Source organism: Rhinoraja longicauda, chromosome 3 (genome assembly GCF_053455715.1).
Source record: "Rhinoraja longicauda isolate Sanriku21f chromosome 3, sRhiLon1.1, whole genome shotgun sequence".
In the NCBI taxonomy this organism is placed as follows: domain Eukaryota; kingdom Metazoa; phylum Chordata; class Chondrichthyes; order Rajiformes; family Arhynchobatidae; genus Rhinoraja; species Rhinoraja longicauda.
This window is the reverse complement of record NC_135955.1, coordinates 96,593,247-96,614,453: the sequence shown is the minus strand read 5'-3', so window position 1 is coordinate 96,614,453 and position 21,207 is coordinate 96,593,247. Positions and strand designations below refer to the sequence as shown.

Genomic DNA, 21,207 nt, shown 5'->3' with positions numbered 1-21,207 from the left:
TCACATTGAATGGCGGTGCTGGCTCGAAGGGCCGAATGGCCTCCTCCTGCGCCTATTGTCTATTGAGACATAGAAGCTCTGTGCAGACAGCTCCCGTAGTCAGGATGGAACCAGGGTCTCCAGCACTGTAAGGCTGCCTAGGACCCGATGTGTCACCTTTAGCCATTTCTTTTTGAAAATCATTATCCAAATTGTTCTTTTTAAAGTGATTGCCTCAGCTTTTGTAGACGCAAAATGCTGGAGTAACTCAGTGGGTCAGGGGAGGTTGCAAAGAATTTAGCACCATCTAACTTCAGGTAGTCCCTGCTTTCCCTCTCTCTCCATCCCCTCCCCGTTCTCCCACGAGTCTTACTCTCTCCGACTACATCCTATCTTTGTCCCGCCCCCTCCCCTGACGTCAGTCTGAAGAAGGGTCTCGACCCGAAACGTCACCCATTCCTTCTCCCTCCCGAGATGCTGCCTGACCCACTGAGTTACTCCGGCATTTTGTGTCTACTTTCGATTTTAAACCAGCATCTGCAGTTTGTTTTTTTTCCCTGCACCTCGGCGTTTGTTGTCACATCTTCCCCTCAGGGTGGTGCCTACGTTTGTTCGTTTACTGGATATGATTCACTGCTGAAATCGGGTCAAGTAATGTCCTTTCCTTTAACTTGTTAAACGACAGCATCAATCAATAAAATGGATTTGAAAGGGCGATAAATAATCGCTGTAAAATGGCATGTGCGGGCGGGCTTTATTAAATAGTGCTCTTAATCATCGACAAATAAATACACTGGCGGAGACAATAGCTGTATGAGGTCACACTGCTTTGCCAGTGAGGTGCCAGCCAAAATTCTACCCAACAAAGCAAGAGAATGCTCAAACTGATGGATTTCTTGGCTGCAATCCTCGGGACGTTCTCAGTCTCTGCTGATATTCATCCTGCCTCTCTTCAAAACAACCAAGGTCAATTAAAAAATCGCAACACAGGGGCGGCGCGGTGGCGCAGTGGTGTCGTTGCTGCCTTGCACCCCACCCCCCCTCACCCCCCCCCCCCCCCCCCCCCCCCCCCCAACCCCTCCCAAAGACCCAGGTTCGATCCTGACTACAGCATTATTCACAAAATGCTGGAGTAACTCAGCGGGTCAGGCAGCATCTCGGGAGAGAAGGAATGGGTGACGTTTCGGGTCGAGACCCTTCTTCAGACTGATGTCAGGTTGGAGGAGGTGCAGGTGAACCTTTGTCTCACCTTTCCAGGTGAGACAAACCTCCTCCAATCTCATCTATTGCATCCGCCGCTCTAGATGTCAACTTATTTACATCGGCGAAACCAAGCGCTGGCTCGGCGATCACTTCGCTGAACACCTGCGCTCGGTCCGCGTTGGCCAAACTGATCTCCCGGTGGCCGAGCACTTCAACTCCCCCTCCCATTCCCAGTCTGACCTTTCTGTCATGGGCCTCCTCCAGTGCCCTAGTGAGGCCCACCGGCAATTGGAGGAACAGCACCTCATATTTCGCCTGGGCAGTTTGCAGCCCAGTGGTATGAACATCGACTTCTCCAACTTTAGATAGTTCCTCTGTCCCTCTCTTCCCCTCCTCCTTCCCAGATCTCCCTCTATCTTCCTGTCTCCACCTATATCCTTCCTTTGTCCCGCCCCCCCTGACATCAGTCTGAAGAAGGATCTCGACCCGAAACGTCACCCATTCCTTCTCTCCCGAGATGCTGCCTGACCCGCTGAGTTACTCCAGCATTTTGTGAATAAGCATCTCAGGAGAGAAGGCATGGGTGACGTTTAGGGTCGAGCTGTCTGTGCAGGGTTTGTACGTTTACCTTGTACTCTGCACGGAGTTTGTACGTTTTCCCCGTGACCTGCGTGGGATTTTCTCCGGACGCTCCGCTTTCCTCCCACACTCCGAAGACGTGCGGGTTTGTAAAATCGTCCCCAGTGTAGGACAAGTGTTAGTGTGCGGGGATCACTGGTCGGTGCGGGCTCGGTCGGCCGAAGGGTCTGTTTCCACGCTGTATCTCTAAACTAAACCAATCCAGTCAGCAAAAAGATGAGGCAGGATTACAATCGAGCCATCCACAGTGAACAGATACATGATAAAGGGAATAACGTTTAGTACAAGATGAAGTCAATAGACAATAGACAATAGGTGCAGGAGTAGGCCATTCGGCCCTTCGAACTAGCACCGCCATTCAATGTGATCATGGCTGATCATTCTCAATCAGTACCCCGTTCCTGCCTTCTCCCCATACCCCCTGACTCCGCTATCCTTAAGAGCTCTATCTAGCTCTCTCTTGAATGTATTCAGAGAATTGGCCTCCACTGCCCTCTGAGGCAGAGAATTCCACTCTGATAGTCCTAGGGTCTCCAGTGAGTTAGATAGAAGCACGGGATCGCTCTCAGGTTGTTTTCGATTTTTAGATTTAGAGATACAGCGCGGAAACAGGCCCTTCGGCCCACCGAGTCCGTGCCGCCCAGCGATCCCCGCACATTAACACTATCCTACACACACTAGGGCTGATTTTCAAGATTCAAGATTCAAGATTCAAGATTCAAGATTCAACATAGCTTTATTTGTCATCCAATATTGGACGAAATTCAGTCACCCACAGTCCAACAATAAAAGCATTAAATAGGCACTAAAATTACACAACCCCAAAACCCCCAAAAACACAGTCCAACAATAAAAACATTAAATAGGCATTAAAATTACACAACCCCAAAAAAAGAAACATCCATCAAAGAAACATCCATCACAGTGAGTCTCCTCCAGTCCTCTCCTCACTGTGATGGAAGGCCACAATGTCTTTCCCTTCTCCTGCCGTCTTCTCCCGCAGTCAGGCTGTTGTGGTTGCAGGCCGCGCCGGACGGTCCGCAGCGGCCCGAGCCTAAGGCGAGTCGCAGCCGCTCCCGCAGCCTCCAAAGACGGCCGGCTCCGCCGATGATAAGTCCGATCCGGGCTGATTTTTACATTTACCCAGCCGATTAACCTACATACCTGCACGTCTTTGGAGTGTGGGAGGAAACCGAAGATCTCAGAGAAAACCCCAGGCAGGTCACGGGGAGAACGTACAAACTCCGTACAGTCGGCGCCCGTAGTCGGGATCGAACCTGAGTCTCCGGCGCTGCATTCGCTGTTAGGCAGCAACTCTACCGCTGCGCCACCGTGCCGCCCTTGTTGGTAGGACGGTTCAGTTGCCAGAAGGGCAGCACGGTGGTGCAGCGGTAGAGTTGCTGCCTCACAGCGCCAGAGACCCGGGTTCGATCCTGACTACGGGTGCTGTCTGTATGGAGTGTGTACGTTCTCCCAGTGACTGCGTGGGTTTTCTCCGGGTGCTCTGGTTTCCTCCCGCACTCCAAAGACGTAGAGGTTTGACGATAATTGGCGTCTGTAAATCGTCACTAGTGCGTAGGATGATGTTAGTGTGTAGGGATGGCTGGTTGGCGTGGACTCGGTGGTCCGAAGGGCCTGTTTCCGTGCTGTATCTCGAAAGTCTGACCGCTTACCTTTAGTAACTTGTTTCCCCAAAATAAAAGGTTTTAAAAACATTCAACCCACCAGAGTATTTGGGTGACGTGCTAAAGGCTGCTTCATCATCTGCTGAAAGTTACTGGCCATGGAACAAAGGACCCACCGAAACAAAGGACCCACATTGCCCTTACAGGGGCTATTTGCCAGACATTTTCGGAGTTGTTCGATTTCACAGTAATTTGCCGTGAAAGTTGCAGAAATGGAGCTGTAAGTGGGGCCCATTACATGCATCACTCACGCCTTTTATTCGACGTGTCACAATTACAATCCCTCATCACCCCAATTACCATACATTTCAATGATAAAAGAAAAAGAATGTCGGCACATGGAGCCTGAATGAATGAAATCCAGCCCTCGGTTATGTTATGCCTCGACGTCATGGCCAGGTCTCGCCCCGGCCACTCCCTCTTCTCCCATCAGGCAAGAGATTCAGAGTTGGGAAAACGCACACCTCCAGATTCAGGGACAATTTCTTCCCAGCGGTTATCAGGCAACTGAACCATCCTACCAACAACTGAAGAGCAGTGCTGAACTACTACAATATATCTTTATTGTCATTGTACAGGGGTACAACGAGATCGGGAATGCGCCTCCCATACGATGCAATAAATTAATTAGCTAGTCAGTATTCATTTAAACAACCCAATGAAACAAATTAGAAACAGTTTTAAAACAGAATAAAGTGCAAGTAGATCTGTGCCGGATCACTGTGCGATGTGACCATCCGGCTCAGCAGGATCGGTTCATAGCAGCTATGGACCTGGGGATGAAGCTGTTCCTGAGTCTGGAGGTGCGGGCGTAGAAGGCCTTGTAGCGTCTGCCCGATGGTAGAAGTTCGAACAGACTGTTGCAGGGGTGTGAAGAGTCTTTGTGGATGCTGGTGGCTTTTCTGAGGCATCGTGTGTTGTAGATGCCCTCCAAGGCTGGTAGCTGTGTTCCGATGGTCCTCTGAGTTCTATGGACTACCCGCTGAAGAGCTTTCCTCTCTGCCTCCGTGCAGCTGAGGTACCACACAGGGATGCCATGTGTTAGGATGTTCTCTATGGTGCAGCGGTAGAAGGTCGTCAGCAGCTGTTGGGGTAGACCAGACTTTTTCAGTGTTCTTAGGTAGAACAGTCGTTGCTGTGCCTTCTTGACCAGCGCAGCAGTGTTATTGGACCATGTTAGGTCCTCCGAAATGTGAGTGCCCAGAAACTTGAAGCTAGCTACCTCGCTGGAGATCCTCGGGCTATCTTTGATCGGACTTTACGGGCTGTATAACACAGCATGGTAACAGGCTCTTCGGCCCAACTTGCCCATGCCGATTAAGGTGGCCCATTGACTGTAGTGCCACCTGCCTGCATTTGGCTCATCTATCTTCTTTATGGTAAAACTCGTTTGTTTGTTTGTTTGTTCCTGAACTACAGCCAAAATGGTACACGATAGCGCGACTATTTTAGGCCCACCTTACTCACCGTCGTCCCTATGGTGCCAATGGAAGAAGTTTCATTGAAATTGCTGTTATATATTTTAAGTTATTCACATTTTAAAGTTTAAATCTACTAGGGAGGGGGGAATGGAGGGATATGGGGGAGGGGGTGTTGAGGGGGATGGAGTGGGGGGGAGGGGAGGGAGGGGCGGATAAGGGGGGTTGAGGGGGATGGAGTGGGGGGGAAGGGAGGGGGGTGGAGGGAGGGGGATAAGGGGGGTTGAGGGGTATGGAGTGGGGGGAAGGGGTGGGGGGGATGTTAAGGGGGGATGGAGTGGGAGGGGGCGAGAGGGGGAGGGAGGGAGAGGGGGAGGGAGGGAGGGGGGGGGAGAGGGAGAGGGAGAGGGGGGAGGTGGGAGGTGGGTAGTGGGGGAGAGAGGGGACGGGTAGGAGTGGGTGTTGCACCAATGCAGGAGAGGTTTGGGCCCAATGGGTCCACTTGGTCTAGTATCCCTCTAAACCTTTCCTATCCATGTACCTGTCCAAATGTCTCTTAAACGTTCTTCTAGCACCTGCCTGAATCGCCACCTCTGACAGCTCATTCCCATACAGCCACCACTGGTGTGTGGGATTAACCTGGTCCATTGTTTTGTTGGCCAGTACGGACAGATTACTGAATGACTGTCTTCCATGTTTCTACTCTGAATAGTTTAGTCTAGAGATTCAGCGTGGAAACGGTCCCTATGGCTCACCGAGTCCGCTCTGACCAGGGAGTGACCGTGGTTGAGACTGGTCCTTGATTCTACTGCTGGCCCTGCCGAGGCAGCGTGAGGTGTGGATGGATTCAATGGAAGGGAGGTTTGTTTGCGTGATGGTCTGGGCTGCGTCCACAACATTTTCTTATTGTCTTGGATTGTGGAAACGGGGCCTTCACGCCAACTTGCCCCTGCTGACCAACATGTCCCATCTACACTAGTCCCACCTGCCTGCGTTTGGCCCACACCCCTCTAAACCTGTCCTATTCATGTACCTGTCCAAATGTTTACATGGATGGAGCTTATTGCAAGCGCTGGACTTTTGCCTCGGTATCTGTAACGTTAAAATGTTGTAAAACCATATTCTATACCCTGGTATTTTTCTCTTTTTACCAAAGATACTAGAGAAACAAGATAGACCACTTGACCCCCAAAACCGTAGTACGTCAGGGCACCATTTTAGTAGGCAGAAACTTGCAGAAACAATTAAAAAGAAAAATAACTAATATCTGTAAATTGGTAGATGAGATATTCTGCATTTTAATGGTATTGTAGCGACCATAGAGAATGGTCTGGGTCGTCGAACCCTCAGATTGGCCAGCAAGGTCACGTGTGAGCGCGACCGTAGGGATTGGTCCAGAGAGCGACATCGCTGATTGGCCAGCGTGGTCATGTGCGCTTTTGGCGCCCGAAATGTTCAGTTCGGCGAAGTCTTCGAAGAAGACAGTAAGTTTTTGATGGTTGTCCTTTACCTTGTTGTTTAACTTTGTATTCGAATATTGCGGCTGCAATAAACTTCTTCTACAACCAACAAGTTTTCGGACTCGCCATATTGGTGACCCCGACGTGATCTGGACGATCACCGACTATGCAGGAACACGACGCCTCGTTGTTGAATGCCGCGCCTGGCACACCGGAGTTAAGCGCGGTAAGCGTTCACCTTCTGTGGTTTTGGACACATTCACCGCAATCTTGGTTTGTCTACACCGAAGCCCAATTTCATATAAAGAACATATCGGCCGACTCGACGAAGTATTACTATCTCGTCAGCGCTCTATCACCGGAGACGACCTCACGCGTGATGCGGTTCATCGTTAATCCGCCTGCGGAAAGCAAGTACGAGGCAATGAAGAAATTGTTACTGCGAACCTTCGGGTTTAATAGGCATGATTGCGCTGAAAGACTTCTGCACCTACCGGACCTCGGAGATCGACGGCCGTCCGTTCTCATGGCCGAAATGATGATGCTAGCCGGTGAGCATACGGATTGCCTAATGTTCGAACAGGCATTCCGAGAGAAGCTTCCTGAGGATGTCCGACTGCTGCTCACGGATTGTTCTTTTAAGGACCCCGAAGCATATGCAGCGAAAGCGGACGCGCTCATAGCGGCTAAAAACAAGGCAAGCGGTTCGATCAACAAGGTCTCGACATCAGTGACCACGCCACAGCGACGGCAAGATGGCGCCGCGTCTCCCGCCAGTTCTCCGAAAGCCCGCCAAAAAGATCCGCACAAGCGCGGCTGGTGCTATTATCACCTACGATGGGGTAGCGAATCCCGCAACTGCCGCTCACCTTGTACATAGGGGCAGTTGCGATTGGCCAGAACCGACGCCTCTACGTCCACGATCGATTCACGGACACAGAATTTTTGGTGGACACGGGAGCCATCGTCAGTATAGTGCCGCCAACCGACCTCGAAACCAGAACGGGTAAGACAGGTCCCACCCTCATCGCGGTTAATGGCAGCCCCATTCGCACTTTCGGTATACGGAAGATGTCCCTTGTGTTAGGCCTCCTCACGTACGAATGGCCATTCATCATAGCAGACGTCAGACAAGCGATCCTAGGCGCAGATTTTCTCTGGGCTTTTTCACTGGTCCCTGATGTCCGCGGTAACGACCTCCGACCCTCCGCCAGCGAGGAGCCCGTCGCTCCGACAATCGCCTCCCCGCCCAGCCCTACTGTCCAGGCCGTCGTCGCGGCCCCTGACTCGTATGCTGAGATCCTGGCGGAGTTTCCAGAGCTGCTCATCCAACGTTTTGACACGCCTTCGGCCAAGCACGGCGTGGTCCATCACATCCGCACCGAGGGCCCTCCCGTTTTCGCTCGGGCCAGGAGACTACCGCCAGACAAACTGGTGGTGGCACGGGCGGAATTTAGGAAGATGGAGGAAATGGGCATTGTCCGTCAGTCCGACAGCCCGTGGGCCTCGCCGTTGCATATGGTCTCCAAGGCATCTGGGGGGTGGAGACCATGTGGCGATTATCGGCGTCTCAATGCTGTCACCACGGCTGATCGCTACCCCATACCGCACCTACAGGACTTTTCGTCTGGGCTGGAAGGAGCGGTGGTGTTCTCCAAAATCGATTTGGTGCGAGGATACCACCAGATTCCGGTGCGACCGGAGGACATACAGAAAACTGCCACGATTACTCCGTTCGGGTTGTTTGAATGGTTGCGTATGCCTTTCGGTTTAAAGAACGCGGTACAGGCTTTCCAACGACTGATGGACCGTGTGGGTCGGGGTTTACCCTTTTTGTTTATTTATTTAGACGACATCCTGGTCGCCAGCCCCTCAGTGCAGGAACACCAGGTCCACTTGCGGACCGTGTTCCAGCGGCTCCAAGACCACGGGCTCATTATCCAACCCTCCAAATGTCAATTCGGCCTCCCTTCTCTTGATTTTTTAGGGCACAGAATTACCCCTGCCGGCGCCTCCCCTTTGCCCGAGAAAGTGGAGGCTATCCGGGCATTTCCCAGGCCCACCACAGTAAAAGGACTACAGGAGTTCGTAGGCATGGTTAACTTCTACCATAGGTTCGTTCCGGCAGCGGCGCGAGTCATGCGCCCGCTCTTCCAGTGCCTTGCGGGAAAACCGGTAGGGTTGATATGGTCCCCGGCCGCAGAGTCGGCTTTTACAGCAGCTAAGGCAGCATTAGCAGACGCCACCATGTTGGTCCACCCGAGCCCCTCCGCCCCCACGGCCCTGACGGTTGACGCCTCTGACGTGGCGGTGGGCGGGGTCTTGGAGCAGCAGGTCGGTGGCCGTTGGCAGCCCTTGGCGTTTTTCAGCTGGCAACTAAATTCAGCTGAGCTGAAGTATAGCGCATTTGACCGAGAGCTTCTGGCCCTCTATTTAGCTGTTCGTCATTTCAGGTATTTACTTGAGGGCCACCCATTTGTGGCCTTTACGGACCACAAACAATTAACATTTGCATTTTTCAAATTGTCTGACCCATGGTCGGCCCGCCAGCAGCGGCACCTGACTGCTATCTCCGAATTTACCACCGATGTCCGTCATGTCGCGGGTAAGCTTAATGCCGTTGCTGACGCCATGTCTAGACCTGCTTTTTCCCCTATTTCGGCGGTGGACTGCGAGGTGGATCCCCAGGAGCTTGCGGAGGCACAGCTTCTAGCGGATACCGCCTCGGCATACCAGTCCACCACTTCGGGATTGAAGTTGGCCCAGGTAGCTTGTGGGTCGGAGGGCACGAAAGTCTGGTGTGATGTTTCCCTTCCCCGTCCCAGGCCGGTAGTACCGCCCTCCCTTCAGCGCCGGGTTTTTGATGCCATTCATGGGCTGGCGCACCCGTCCATCCGCTCCACCTCTGCTTTAGTAGCAGCTCGGTTTGTCTGGCATGGCCTACGGAAACAGGTAGCGGGTTGGGCGCGTTCCTGCGTTCCCTGTCAGACCGCTAAAGTCCAGCGCCATGTCCAGCCTCCCGTACAGGGGTTCGAGGTCCCAGCAGTTCGTTTTTTCCACATCCACGTAGATTTGGTCGGGCCTTTGCCTTCCTCCCGGGGCTACACCCACCTCCTCACGGTGGTGGATCGGTTCACCCGGTGGCCAGAGGCTTTCCCATTGTCTGATATCTCGGCAGCCTCTTGTGCCAGGACTTTGGCCCTCCATTGGGTAGCTCGTTTCGGGGTCCCGGCAGTTATTACCACTGACAGGGGGCCGCAGTTCACTTCGTCCCTCTGGGCCGCGCTCGCAGAACTGTACGGTTCCAAGTTACAACCCACTACTGCATATCACCCCCAGGCAAATGGACTCGTAGAAAGGTTCCACCGTCAACTTAAGGCGTCCCTCAGTGCAAGGCTTGAAGGCCCGGACTGGGTAGACCAACTCCCCTGGGTTCTTCTGGGCATCCGGACTGCTCCTAAGCTAGATCTCGGTGCGTCGTCCGCGGAGCTAGTATATGGCTCGACACTTCGAGTACCCGGAGATTTGTTTCCGGAACCCTCAGACCAGCTGCCTCCAGTCCCATCAGTGTTAGCATCTCTCCGGGCACGGGTGGGTTCCCTGGCCCCAGTTCCGACTTCATGTCATGGGTGTCCCATGGTACATGAACCGCCTTCCCTGAAGGACTGTGAGTTTGTGTTTCTGTGAAAAGATTCCCATTGCGCCCCGTTGCAGAGGGTCTATCAAGGGCCGTTCCGGGTTTTACGTAAGGGAACGGCTACCTTCACCTTAGACATGTGCGGCAGGAGTGAGCTCGTCTCGGTGTCCCGGCTCAAACCTGCACACTTGGACCCGGATCAACCAGTCCTGGTCGGCCAAACCCCTAGGAGAGGCCGACCTCCGTCAGTTCCGCTCAGTCCAGGACCCCCCGTTCCGGCAGTTCCTCCAGGACCCCCCGTTCCGGCAGTTCCTCCAAGTCCGGAATCCCCTGCTCCTGTGGTTCTGGCTGCCCCTCTCCTTACTCGTTATGGTCGTGAAATCCGGCTCCCTGCTAGGTTCCGTACCTCGGGTTCTGGGGGGGGTCATGTAGCGACCATAGAGAATGGTCCGGGTCGTCGAATCCTCAGATTGGCCAGCAAGGCCACGTGTGAGCGCGACCGTAGGGATTGGTCCAGAGAGCGACATCGCTGATTGGCCAGCGTTGTCATGTGCGCTTTTGGCGCCCGAAAAGTTAGTTCGGCGAAGTCTTCGAAGAAGACAGTAAGTTTTTGATGGTTGTCCTTTACCTTGTTGTTTAACTTTGTATTCGAATATTGCGGCTGCAATAAACTTCTTCTACAACCAACAAGTTTTCGGACTCGCCATAGTATCATCACACATACTATTCCCCCGAAACACTGATTACACTGCAAGAGGCAGAACGAACCTACTAAAATGGCGGACGTTTAGCCTACTAAAATGGCAGACGTTACGCTCCTTTGCGTACTACACTTCAGTAATAGGCGATTTCAACGGAGTGGTTCATCTTGCTCCTCTAGTATCTGTGCTTTTTACCACCTGTTGCTCTTGTGTGTACTTTGATTGTATTCTTGCGTGGTTTGATTTGACTGGATAGCATGAAAGCTTTTCTCTGCACCTCGGTACCTGCGACTATAATGAACCAAGGTGTTCAGCAAGCTGTCCTTCACACGGGGAATGTGGTTTCGGCTGGACACATGTCTTGACAATGATCTTCCTTACGACTTGTTACTATTTCCATTTCAAGAGTCGAGAGTGTTTTATTGTCATATGTCCCAGGTTCTTACTTGTAGCAGCACAACAGAATATGTAAACATAGTATACTGTAAGCAGTATAATAAACAAGAGAGAAAATTCAGTGTGTGTACAGATATACACACACTCGCAAATACACGTATATATAAGAAGATAACTGCAGATGCTGGTACAAATCGAAGGTGTTTATTCACAAAATGCTGGAGTAACTCAGCAGGTCAGGCAGCATCTCGGGAGAGAAGGAATGGGTGACGTTTCGGGTCGAGTCTGAAGAAGGGTCTCGACCCGAAACGTCACCCATTCCTTCTCTCCCGAGATGCTGCCTGACCTGCTGAGTTACTCCAGCATTTTGTGAATAAATACACGTGTATATATATATATGTATAGATCATGGAGATCATAGGAAGACTGGGCCTGTATTCACTGCCGTTTACAAGGATGAGAAGGGATCTTATAGAGACGTATAAAATTATAAAAGGACTGGACAAGCTAGACGCAGGAAAAATGTTCCCAATGTTGGTGGAGTCCAGAACCAGGGGCCACAGTCCAAGAATTAAGGGGAGGCCATTTAAAACTGAGGTGAGAAGAAACTTTTTCACACAGAGAGTTGTGAATTTGTGGAATTCTCTGCCACAGAGGGCAGTAGAGACCAATTCACTGGATGGATTTAAAAGAGGGTTAGATAGAGCTCTAGGGGCTAGTGGCATCAAGGGATATGGGGAGAAGGCAGGCATGGGTTACTGATTGTGGATGATCAGCCATGATCACAATGAATGGCGGTGCTGGCTCAAAGGGCTAAATGGCCTCCTCCTGCACCTATTTTATATATGTGTGTGTATATATATATACTCATACGTACACACCAAAAAGCAAACAATAATAGTCTATTGCAGTTCAGAGCTTATTTGTCGTTGTCGTGTTTAATAGCCTGATGGTTGTAGGGAAGAAGCTGCCCCTGAACCTGGACGTTACAGGTTTCAGGTTCCTGGACCTTCTTCCCGATGGCAGGGGTGAGATAGACAATAGACAATAGGTGCAGGAGGAGGCCTTTCAGCCCTTTGAGCCAGCAGCGCCATTCAATGTGATCATGGCTGATCATTCTCAATCAGTACCCCGTTCCTGCCTTCTCCCCATACCCCCTGACTCCGCTATCCTTAAGAGCTCTATCTAGCTCTCTCTTGAATGCATTCAGAGAATTGGCCTCCACTGCCTTCTGAGGCAGAGAATTCCACAGATTTACAACTCTCTGACTGAAAATGTTTTTCCTCATCTCAGTTCTAAATGGCCTACCCCCCTTATTCTTAAACTGTGGTCCCTTGTTCTGGACTCCCCCAACATTGGGAACATGTTTCCTGCCTCTAACGTGTCCAACCCCTTAATAATCTTATACGTTTCGATAAGATCCCCTCTCATCCTTCTAAATTCCAGTGAATACAAGCCTAGTCGCTCCAGTCTTTCAACATATGACAGTCCCGCCATTCTGGGAATTAACCTAGTAAACCTACGCTGCACGCCCTCAATAGCAAGAATATCCTTCCTCAAATTTGGAGACCTAAACTGCACACAGTACTCCAGGTGCGGTCTCACTAGGGCCCTGTACAACTGCAGAAGGACCTCTTTGCTCCTATACTCAACTCCTCTTGTTATGAAGGCCAACATCCCATTGTGGCCAGTGTGGTGTGGGTTTCTGATGATGCTGGCTGCCTTTTAGAGGCAGCTATTCTGGTAAATCCCTTCGATGGAGGGGAGGTCAGAGCCAGCGATGGACCGGGCAGTGTTCACAACCTTTTGCAGTCTTCTTCGCTCCTGGGAGTTTGAGTTGTTGAACCAGGCTGTGATGCAACCGGTTCTGGGTATTGACAAAAAGGCGCTGGTCAGACCGCATTCGGAGTATTGTGAGCAATTTTGGGCCCCATATCTGAGGAAGGACGTGCTGGCTCTGGAGAGGGTCCAGAGGAGGTTTACGAGAATGATCCCAGGAATGAGTGGGTTAACCTATGATGAGCGTTTGCCGGCACTGGGCCTGTACTCTCTGGAGTTTAGAAGGATGAGGTGGGGAACCTCATTGAAACGTACAGAATAGTGAAAGGCCAGGATAGAGTGGATGTGGAGAGGATGTTTCCACTGGTGGGAGAGTCTAGGACTAGAGGTCACGGCCTCGGAATTAAAGGACGTTCCTTTATAAAGGAGACGAGGAGGAATTTCTTTAGTCAGAAGGTGGTGAATCTGTGGAGTTCATCGCCACAGAAGGCTGTGGAGGCCAAGGTAGCGGATATTTTTAAGGCGGAGATTGACAGATTCTTGATTAGTGCGGGTGTCAGGGGATATGGGGAGAAGGCAGGAGAATGGGGTTGGGAGGGAGAGATAGATCAGCCATGAGTGGAGGCGTGGCTGTGTTCTGCGGCTGCGGCTCACCGGCAGTCTCTCCGTTTTTTGTTGTTGTTTTTTTGTCATTGTCGTTGTTAAATGTACGTTTTGTTTTATTTTTAATTCTGTGTATGTAGGGGGGTGGTGGGGGGGGTTGGGGGAAACCTTTTTTTCAAATCTCCTCCTCAACGGAGATGCGACCTTTACCGTGTCGTATCTCCGTTCGCGCTACGGCCTAACATCGTGGAGTCGGCGGCCTCCAGCTGGGATCGACCTCAAAGACTCCGGTCGCAGGGCCTGGACTTACCATCTCGGAGGCTTCGGCCGTTGGCCCTGCAGACCGCAACATCGGGAGCTCGCAGGTCCCTGGCTGGCGACCGGCTTTTGGGAGCTCCAGCCGTAGCAGCTTCGACCGCCCCGAAGCGCGAGGTACGATCAACCCGCCCGCAGGCCCTTCATCGCCCTGCGTGGCCCGGCCGCAGCACTTTACATCGCCCGGTGGGGGCTCAGGACTTTCATCGCCCTGCGTGGCTCGGCCGCAGCACTTTCCATCGCCCGGTGGGGGCTTCAAAAAGTTGGGAGCCTCGATCACCTCGTGGCACCACGGGAGAAGAATGAGGAGGAGACAAGACTTTGACTTCCATCACAGTGAGGGTGTGCCTAGAGCAATCACTGTGATGGCTGTTTTGTGTAAAAAATTATATCTGTGTGTCTTGTGCTTTTTAATGTCTACTGCCGGACCCTGACGTGAGAGGACGCTGGCGTTGTGTATTCGCCGCTTTTCCGTCAGGATAGTTTGTCTGTTTGTTTCTATGTTAATTGTTTTTGTAAAGCGCTTTGAGCATGCGATAAGGCGCTATATAAAATAAATGGATTATTATTATTATTATTATGATTGAATGCTGTAGAGTTGATGGGCCGAATGGCCTAATGCTGCTCCTATCACTTACGAAGGTGACATTCAATAGTACTAGCCCTCACATGGCCTTTCAACATACCATTGCCCAGAGATGCATGTTATAGATTGAAGATGGAATCTCATGTAAACGCAGGGCCCATTAAACTCTGTTCCACTTTGCCATGGCAGTCAGTGCAAGACAATGGATAGTGATCTGATCTTTAGATTGCGTTTTCAGTTACGAGTTTCGATGACAAGTGTTGTTCTATGTGCTACTATCAGATTGCCTTTCTCACAAGAGCTCGATTTACAAGTGCATTTCATTCCACGACAGTCTGATTCTGAGGTGAGGTTTGTCATAGAGTCATAGTGTGTGGAAGCAGGCCCTTCAACCCAACTTGCCCATACCGACCAACATGTCCCATGTTACTCCTCTGGTTCCTATTAAGGTGAGGGGGGGGGGGGGGGGGAGATTTAATAAGAACTTGAGGGGTAACTTTATCCACGCAGGTGTGGTGGGTGTATGGAACGAGTTGCCGGAGGAGGCAGGGAATGTCACGACGTTTAAGAAACATTTGGACAGGTATATTGATAGACAATAGGTGCAGGAGGAGGCCATTCGGCTCTTCGTGCCAGCACCACCATTCAATGTGGTCATGGCTGATCATTCTCAATCAGTACCCCGTTCCTGCCTTCTCCTCATACCCCCTGACTCCAAAGACGTACAGGTATGTAGGTTAATTGGCTGGGTAAATGTAAAATGTAAAAATTGTCCCTAGTGGGTGCAGGATAGTGTTAATGTACGGGGATCGCTGGGCGGCATGGACTTGGTGGGCCGAAAATGCCTGTTTCCGGCTGTATATATATGATATGATATGATATGACTCCGCTATCTTTAAGAGCCCTATCTAGCTCTCTCTTGAATGCATCCAGAGAATTGGCCTCCACTGCCTTCTGAGGCAGAGAATTCCACAGATTTACAACTCTCTGACTGAAAAAGTTTTCCCTCATCTCCGTTCTAAATGGCCTACCCCTTATTCTTAAACTGTGGCCCCTGGTTCTGGACTCCCCCAACATTGGGAACATGTTTCCTGCCTCTAACGTGTCCAACCCCTTAATAATCTTATATGTTTCGATAAGATCCCCTCTCATCCTTCTAAATTCCAGTGTATACAAGCCCAGTCGCTCCAGTCTTTCAACAGATGACATTCCCGCCATTCCTGGAATTAACCTCGTAAACCTAAGCTGCATAGGGTAGGATAGGTTTGGAGGGATATGGGCCAAATGCAGGCAGGTGGGACGATCGTAGATGGGACATGTTGGGCCGAAGGGCCTGCTTCCACGCTATAAGACTCCATGACAAACCTCATTTCAGAATTAGACTGTCGTGGAATGAAATGTACTGTGTAAATTGAGCTCTTGTTAGAAAGGCAAGCTGACCGGAGAACATACAGGATAGGAACAGAAGCTTCGGTCCACAATGGTCTGTGCTGAACATGAGGCCAAGCTAAATTAACCTCGTCTGCCTGCACATGATCCACAGTGCTCCATTCTCTACATATCCATGTGCCTATCGAAAAGCTTCTTAAATGCCATTATCGTATCTACCTCACCCGCCAGCCCTGACACTGACACACAGAGTAGAGGTGATTGAATTGGGGAGCAACGTGACTTAATCGGGTTCAATCAATTAGGCGGCGCAGCGGTAGAGTTGCTGCCTCGCAGCGCCAGAGACCCGGGTTCCATCCCGACTACGGGTGCTGTCTGTACGGAGTTTGTACGTTCTCCCCGTGACCAAGAGGTTTTCTCCGACATTTTCGGTTTCCCCCCGTAATGTCGGTTTCCCCCCGTGGGTTAATTGGCTTGGTGTATGTTTAATTTATCTTTAGTGCGTCTGTAGGATAGTGTTGGTGTGTGAGGGGATCGCTGGTCGGTGAGGACTCGGTGGGCCGAAGGGCCTGTTTCCGCGCTGTATCTCTAAACTAAAAGTTTTCACACATTTAATCTCACTGCATTCAAGAATTAAGAGTGTCAAGAGTGTTTAATTGTCATGTGTACCAAAATGGTACCATATTCGGAGAACAATGACATTGTCGGCCTATAACGTCACCTGTCCATGTTCCCCAGAGATGCTGCCTGAACCGCTGAGTTACTCCAGCACTCTGTGAAACGTCACCTATCCATGTTCTCCAGAGATGCTGCCTGACCCACTGAGTTACTCCAGCACTCTTGGAAACGTCACCTATCCATGTTCTCCAGGGATGCTGCCTGACCCACCGTGATACAAGCTAGATGCAGGAAAAATGTTCCCAATGTTGGGCGAGTCTAAGAATAAAGGGGAGGCCATTTGAAACTGAGGTGAGAAAAAAAAAATTCACCCAGAGAGTTGTGAATTTGTGGAATTCGCTGCGACCGAAGGCAGTGGAAGGCAATTCACTGGATGAATTTAAAAGAGTTAGATAGAGCTCTAGGGGCTAGTGGAATCAAGGGATATGGGGAGAAGGCAGGCACGGGTTACTGATTGTGGATGATCAGCCACGATCACAATGAATGGCGGTGCTGGCTCGAAGGGCCGAATGACCTCCTGCACCTATTTTCTATGTTCTATGTTTCTATGTACGGGTGTCAGGGGTTATGGCAAAAAGGCCGAAGAATGGGGTCGAGAGGGAAAGATGGATCAGCCACGATTGAATGGCGGAGTAGACTTGATGGGCTGAATGGCCTAATTCAGTTCCTATCACTTATGCACTGTAGATTTATTAATATCACGTGTGATGAGGTACAGGGAAAAGCTTTCAAATCAGATCAGATATACATTACATGGATCCAATCAGTTAAAACTCTAGCACAATAGATAGAGCAGAGGGGAAGATAGAGAATATGGTTCTCTGCATTATAGCACATCAGTTCCAGAGACCAAGTCCAATGTCCGCAATGGGGTGGAGGTAACTCGGACATGGGGTTGCCAACTTTCTAACTCCCAAATAAGGGACAAGGTGACATCACCGCCCCGCGCCCCACGTGACCTCACCCAGCCAGCGGCCACGTGCTCCCGTTCCACCAATGGCGGCCACCCAGGCTGGGAGGCGGGTTGCCATGCAACCTCCGTTCTACGACGCCCAGGCCTCCGGGCCTGCGCTCTCCGGCCCTATGCTGTCTGGGCCTACAGCGCCCCCCAGGTCCTAATAGACAATAGACAATAGACAATGGGTGCAGGAGGAGGTCATTCGGCCCTTCGAGCCAGCACCACCATTCAATGTGATCATGGCTGATCATTCTCAATCAGTACCCCGTTCCTGCCTTCTCCCCATACCCCCTGACTCCGCTATCCTTAAGAGCTCTATCTAGCTCTCTCTTGAATGCATTCAGAGAATTGGCCTCCACTGCCTTCTGAGGCAGAGAATTCCACAGATTCACAACTCTCTGACTGAAAAAGTTTTTCCTCATCTTCGTTTTAAATGGCCTACCCCTCATTCTTAAACTGTGGCCCCTTGTTCTGGACTTCCCCCAACATTGGGAACAATAATACGGGACAAGGGCGGTCCCGTACGGGACAAACCAATTTAGCCCAAAATACGGGATGTCCCGGCTAATACGGGACAGTTGGCAACCCAAGTTGAAGGGCCTGTTTCCGTGCTGGATAACTCTAAGGCTCCAAGTACTCCAGCACTTTGTGCTTTTTTTTAATGGCTGTCAGCCAGCACTCACCGTTTCTTGTTTCTCCAGTTCAATTTATAAAGTGTCGAGCTTATAAAGTGTGCCTCAATGAAACACTGTCCAAACACTTTCATTAATAACGTAGCCTGAGTTTATTTGCTGTGCTGGCTTTTAAATTGCAGCAAGGAAATGCTGAGTTTCTTATTAACGAAGAGTTGCTAATTTCGAGAGTGTTTTATGTTGGGACTGTAACAAATGCTTATTTACAACATTGTCCGTGCACAATGCTGAGTCAGAGAACAGGGAACGCACTCCAGCGCAGGGACAGGCCCTTCGGCCCACAATGATTGTGCTGGACACGATGCCATGTTAAATTGATCGGATCTGCCTGTACGTGATCTATATCCCTCTATTCATTCCCTCTACTTCCAAGTGCCTCCTAAACACCACTATCGTATCTGCCTCCACTACCATCCCAGAGCCGGCTGCCCGCCCCTTTTCCAGGGTTATGTCCAAGTCCGGGTGGTGTTAGACAGGGACTACGCGCTGTCCACGGGCACCCTGGGGTTATCTGGGACCGCTGGGCACTGTGGGGGGGGAGGGGGAGAGAGGGGGGGGGGGTGGAACGCATCCTCGACAAAGAGTATAAGATAGTTTGTATAACACTTTATTGTTTATCTTGTACAATGGTGGTGGGTTCTGTTTTGGTTTTATTGTGTTAGACAATAGACAATAGGTGCAGGAGTAGGCCAATCGGCCCTTCGAGCCATCACCACCATTCAATGTGATCATGGCCTCCCCTTTATTCTAAGACTGTGGCCCCTGGTTCTGGACACCCCCTGGGAGCATTTTTCCTGCATCTAGCTTGTCCAGTTCTTTTATAATTTTATACGTCTATGTAAGATCCCCTCTTATCCTTCTAAACCCTCATGAATACAAGCCCAGTCTTTTCAATCTTTCCTCATATGACAGTCCCGCCATCCCAGGGATCAATCTCGTGAACCTACACTAGTGCACTGCCTCAATTACAAGGATGTCCTTCCTCAAGTTAGGAGACCAAAACTGGACACAATCTGGACTTGGATTGTTTTTACTGGAACTTATCTGGACTTGGATTGTTTTTACTGGAATGTCGGAGGTTAAGGGGAGACTCGATGGAAGTATCCGAAATTATGAGAGGCATAGATCAGGTTGACAGTCAGAATCTTTTTCCCCCAGTGTGGAAATGTCCAACACCAGACGGCAAAGAAATAATGTGAGAGGGGAACATTTTATTGGAGAATATGCAGGGAACGTTTTGTTTCAAATACACAGAATGGTGGGGTGGGTGGGGGGGCCTGTGACACATTGCCAGGGGTGGTAGGTTTGTAAAAAAAATTGATATTTATTCAAATATTCAAATAATATATACATATAGTATATTCTTGCTACGTAGGGCGTAGATGAGGGCGTGCAGCATAGGTTTACTAGGTTAATTCCCGGAATGGCGGGACTGTCGTATGTTGAAAGACTGGAGCGACTAGGCTTGTATACACTGGAATTTAGAAGGATGAGAGGGGATCTTATCGAAACGTATAAGATTATTAAGGGGTTGGACACGTTAGAGGCAGGAAACATGTTCCCAATGTTGGGGGAGTCCAGAACAAGGGGCCACAGTTTAAGAATAAGGGGTAGGCCATTTAGAACTGAGATGAGGAAAAACTTTTTCAGTCAGAGAGTTGTGAAGCTGTGAAATTCTCTGCCTCAGAAGGCAGTGGAGGCCAATTCTCTGAATGCATTCAAGAGAAAGCTGGATAGAGCTCTTAAGGATAGCGGAGTCAGGGGGTATGGGGAGAAGGCAGGAACGGGGTACTGATTGAGAATGATCAGCCGTGATCACATTGAATGGCGGTGCTGGCTCGAAGGGCCGAATGGCCTCCTCCTGCACCTATTGTCTATTGACCCTTTTCTGCTGCAGCCTTCATCCATCCGCCTTCCCAGCCGTTGTGACGCTCCACTGAAGTCGGCCGTCATCCTCCCTCCGCCTGTTCCACCGTTGAGGTCTTGGTTGGATCGCTCTTTGTCAGGGACCTCCCCCTCGACCTCACCGCCATGGGTGACCCTACCAGGAGCGTAGCTCCAGACGGCATCGCTCTCAGGATCTCAGGACCGCACGAGCTTCTCCACCACGACAAGGCGACAATCCACGGAGAAAAGGATAGAACTAGTGTACGGGTTGGCGCGGACTCGGTGGTACTAAGCTCCTGTTTCCAAGCTGTATATCTAAACTAGATAGGGTGGCACGGTGGCGCAGCGGTAGAGTTGCTGCCTTACAGCGAACGCAGCGCCGGAGACTCAGGTTCGATCCTGACTACGGGCGCCGTCTGTACGGAGTTTGTACGTTCTCCCCGTGACCTGCGTGGGTTTTCTCCGAGATCTTCGGTTTCCTCCCACACTCCAAAGACGTGCAGGTTTGTTGGTTAATTGGCTGGGTAAATGTAAAAATTGTGTGTGTAGGATAGTGTTAATGTGCGGGGATCGCTGGGCGGCGCGGACCCGGTGGGCCGAAGGGCCTGTTTCCGCGCTGTATCTCTAAATCTAAAAAAAAATCTAGATGTTCACTGAAGATGCCACCGGACCCGCTGAGTTACTCCAGCACTTTGTATCTTTTTTTTTTCCTTTTCTCCCCACTGTTTTCATGTTGCATTCTGTTTTCAGATGACATGGGGTCACGAGTAGCAAGATCTCGGAGCTAGGAATGCCTTTCAAGTGTGACAGTGGCTCTGTTTGGGCCCATTATAAAAAAATAACGCTTGTATTCAGCCCTGCACATAGTTTCACCAGAAACCCAGCCGTGGAAATTGATGCCAGTGAGAGTACAAAGCCTTCTCCTGCCTTAGCAACGAGGCAAAACATACCAGAGCATTTCTTGTTGGTCGAAAAGGTGACGGCAGGTGGATTTGAAACAATGGATGTTTTAGTTTACAGACACAACGTGTGGAAATGGTCCCTTTAGCCCACCGAAGGCTGGAGTAACTCAACGGGTCAGGCAGCATCTCCGGAGAGAAGGACTGGGTGATGTTTCGGGTCGAGACCCTTCTCCAGACTGATGTCCGAACCTTTAGCCCACCGAGTCCATGCCGGAAACATGTTCCCAATGTTGGGGGAGT

At 50.7% G+C, this 21,207-nt stretch overlaps 1 protein-coding gene across 3 annotated transcripts in view; it reads left to right on the top strand.

Moving 5' to 3' along the window:
- LOC144592200 (sorbin and SH3 domain-containing protein 2-like) overlaps positions 1–21,207 on the top strand; it is a 369,491-nt gene that overhangs the window by 7,053 nt on the left and 341,231 nt on the right. The gene's annotated exons all lie outside the window — the stretch shown is intronic.